General features: G+C 31.7%; 1 long non-coding RNA gene across 2 annotated transcripts; it reads right to left on the bottom strand.

Moving 5' to 3' along the window:
* Positions 1-427: 427 nt before the first annotated feature.
* On the bottom strand, positions 428-2294 carry LOC105560428. 2 transcript variants are annotated; one of them, XR_001008829.1, is made up of 3 exons: positions 2014-2294; positions 1395-1805; positions 428-1258 (listed from the first exon to the last, which is right to left on the bottom strand). It is a non-coding gene; the product is annotated as an uncharacterized LOC105560428 (long non-coding RNA). The 2 variants fall into 2 exon arrangements; XR_001008830.1 differs by having other exon boundaries at positions 428-843.
* Positions 2295-4189: the final 1895 nt, after the last annotated feature.

Genomic DNA, 4189 nt, shown 5'->3' with positions numbered 1-4189 from the left:
TATATTATATCTACCGTTAGAAGACTCTTGCGATGATGGGATGCGTCGTCTGTTCGTGATGCAGCCTCGTTCAATAATACCAGAAAGAGACTATTCTAGGTCAATGCTCTTACACAGTGTGGTGTTAGGAAATTGCATTACCTTTCGCGAGATAAATTTTAGTCATAATCTACGTATAGATTTTATTTCATGTCTAATAAAACTTTAAGTTGAATAAAAAATAAGACTTTTAATAAATCTTCGGTAAATCGACGATAACATTTCATTGTAGTGGATTTTATTTTAGCTGAATCTGCAATTCCTGAGTAATTTGCGCAGACTTAATTCTTCTTTTATACGGTGTGATAATGTTGACATAGCAAATGTTCCACGTAACATTTGCCTCGTCATGTTTAAAGAAATTCAATATTTTGTACGACTGAAAAAGTCGACAACAAAAATTATTTATTGAATTTTTTTGAGACAGGATATTTCTACAATTAATGATATTATAGCATAACATGTCATTTAATTATAATCGTGATATTTTAATTACTTTGATAGTAATAAACACAATTATATTTACAATTATGATTATATTACAATATTATAATTAACATAAAATAAAGAACCGACAATTTGAAGTACTTGTGATCATTTTAATTATAACAGTAATTATAGAATAGTTCGTCACGAAAAGAACAAGCGTTGTTCGGAGGGTATTTCTTAAAAAAAAAAAGTATAAAAATTCATATACACCGTAAGTCGAGTTGACTTCGTTTCCAAGATAAGGATTGAAATGCCAATGTACCGGAGGTTGCACTTTTTCTTGCGGGGCCGTATAATTTCCGGAGTATACTTGCACTGGAAAGCAAGAAATACGAGATCAGTGAGTACAGGCGATAACAGAAACTGCAGGTAGAATACATCGTAATTGCTAATGTTCTTTGAATGTAATCACTGGAGTAACGGCTCGCAGCATGTTTGCGGCACTGTGATAGACAATTTAAAACAATATCTGTGAACGGGAGGGCATTGTACTGTAATTGTCAAGTGATACTTAACATTAATGTGATTTCATATCGATAAATCAAACGGTCATTACATATACATGGAAATCAGAGAGCTTTCAGTATGGAGCCTTGTACAATAGTGTTCTTTTCTCATATCTTGGGAAGCCAAATCGATCCATGATATATATATATATATATAAACTTATCTAGTTAGGATAACCATCCGAACACGTTGACAAAATTTGTCGATTTCGTGACAGAACACCCTATATATACAAACGGGAATGGAAGATAAGGATAGATAAGTATTGAAAGAAAATAACTAAATGGAATGAGATCAGTACTAAAAGTAATGGAACATATTTTTGTGTCATGTTTTTTTACAGTGTCGTTTAAACCTACCTTTTGGAGTTTTGCGCATTTTTCTAGGCCACAATTTATTAGAGTGCTCACTTTGTTGATGGCGTGGCATTGACGTTCGAGAAGAATTTTCAGTTGTAATATGAATTAATGCGAACGATCATTATCCTCGCAAATAACTCATCCCATTGAGACTTATGATACCACGCGACTTAATAAGAAAACATTTTGAAAATTAAAGTACTTTCACACTGTAAAATTGTTCCCACTGCCGTCCGTTGCTTTCGATTTAATAAGCGAATGTGTCGATTATTATTTCTCTTTTTGACGACTTTCTCGCCGTTCTTTTCTCCCGTTATTATTTATCCATGCTGCACATTTTACTGTATAAAACACACGATGTGCATTATATTGCTTTCTTCCTTGCAAGTCTGTCACTATAATCGGCCCAATCTATTTACAATAGCATCAGTAAGTTACTTGAAGAAAAGAAGAGCAATTTTTAATATAAATCATATTTGTAAATTGTAATTTTAATTATGTAAGACTTAAATGAAACAGCTGCCAAATTTGAGAAAACAAACCTCTAGAAACTATGTATAAATTAATTTTTAAATTAATTCACAGTGTTTTATAAAGTATAATTAATTACGTATTTAACGTACTCAATTCCATTTTTTATTTAACTTTTTTGTAAACGTCTATAAAATCTACAATTTTCTAAAGGTTAATGATAATTTCCTAATTGATTGAATTTTGATTAAAATTCAAAAGGTCGATTTAAATTAACAGTTTATTGGCTTGATTTCAATAAAATAGAAAGCCTATAACGTGATTAAAATTTGGCGATTTGGATAGAATCAAAATGGCTGCGTTTACTTTTTACTTTTAAAATTACGTAGCATTGTACCATTAACGTTATTTTTATTATGTACTTGAATTTAATATAAAATGTTTTATATTTAAAGAATTTTTTAAATAAATTCTAATTTTAAAACAGAATCTAAACAACAAAAACTTAGCGTGAAATTTATCAAATTTTTATTTTACTCGTTTACTCTCACGCAAAATTTAAAATAACTTTATCAATCAATTTCAACAAATATGCTTTTAAAACGGTTTTGTCAATTTCACAATTTTTTAAAATAATTTTGTTAACAATGTATTTTTAACAGTGTAAAAGAGAAGAAGCACTATGTAAGGATGTATTTCACAAAGCAACGAACTTGGCCAAGCGTTCCGTTCGCTACACAGACCCGGCAAAGACTGCGATTGACCCCAATTCTATAGCGTACTACATATATCCGGAATACTGACAGTATGGTAAAGCAAGGTGGGGACCTGTGAATCGGTAGTAGATCCATCAAGTGTCTAATAACAAATAATAATTCACGTTTTGCGATATTGGAATTACGCGAGAGAAATGTTGCTTTCGTATAAAGGAATTTTTCAGGTAATTTCCGAAAAAACGCGATATATATACAGGGTGTACTAAAACCACCGGATATCCTTTTAATCGCAGATTCCTTAGAAAATTTCAAGAGGAAAATTCTAATAAAAAAATGTCGAGGCTATGATAGTTTTAAAATAATAAGCGATTATATTTCACAAATGATAGGTCTGAGATTTCGCGCGTTCAGGCACGGCGACATGACGAGTGATAAAAGTATTCCTTATATGTGTTTCGCGAGCGAGCGAGAACCAAAGTCACTGTTTAACGGGATAGAAAATATTTGGGAAGACGATGATCCGGTTATTTTGAAAACTTGAGGCTAAAGAGAGGCAGGAGACTAGATTGAATCTAATTAAAAATTCCAAGTTCACTCAGAATATCGGAGATCGACTAAATCGAAGGATATCAGTCTGATCAAGATGCTCATCATAGTGAACCCCTCCCTTTTATTAATAAGACGTTACACAAAGTTAACAAAAGAAATGGTTAAAGATAACAAGAGGAACAATTAATTCGAGAATGAATTGTTGAGTCTGCTGTGAAAGTTGTCACTATGCTAAAAAGGGCGATATTCGTAGAAACGCCTTTATCACTTGTCGTGTCGCCGTACCTGAGCGCGCGAAATCTCAGGCCTATCATTTGTAAAATGTAATCGCTTATTATTTAAAAACTATTATAGCCTTGACACTTTTGCATTAGAATTTTCGTCTTGAAATTTTCTAAAGAATTTATGATTAAAAGGATATCCAGTGGTCTAGTACTCCTTGTATGTATATGTATACAAATCTTAATTTTAATTTGTAATAATAAAGTAACAAAACTTTCTTAATCAAACACATGTCCAATTTATCATGTTAAAACGTGAGTAATAATGCATACCGAGTAAAAAATCATTAGTAAAAGAAAAGTTTTACCAAATAAGATAATTTTTTTACGCAGCTATTCAAAATGTCTAACACACAAAAGCACACGTATACATGTACATACTAATATGTATTCCACAAAGTTTACCAGATTTTCAACTAATAGATTTCCCACCAAAGAAAGAAGTTTCTTTGTTCTCACCAAGTCATCCTGAGAAATTGAAATAAATTAAAAGTTACTTATTTTACGAAATTAATTTTACGTGCCTATAATAATAAATATTAATAAAAACAAAATACTCTGGGATTAGATCGACCAAGGCTGGCAGTTTTATTTTAAATTTTACCACGACGTTTCGGCCAGTAATACTGGTCCTTTTCAAGTGGATCCTATAGCTTGTGACAACGAAGCATAGGAAAATATAAATTTAGGCTAATCGTCATCGCACATAGAAATATACGTCTTCGCACGTGTCATGTCACCAAGAGACAATCCAGTCTCTTGGTGACATGACACGTGC

Source organism: Vollenhovia emeryi, unplaced genomic scaffold, assembly GCF_000949405.1.
Source record: "Vollenhovia emeryi isolate VEMERY1.0 unplaced genomic scaffold, V.emery_V1.0 DF939231.1, whole genome shotgun sequence".
NCBI classification, from domain to species: domain Eukaryota; kingdom Metazoa; phylum Arthropoda; class Insecta; order Hymenoptera; family Formicidae; genus Vollenhovia; species Vollenhovia emeryi.
This window is presented reverse-complemented; position numbering and strand designations above follow the sequence as displayed.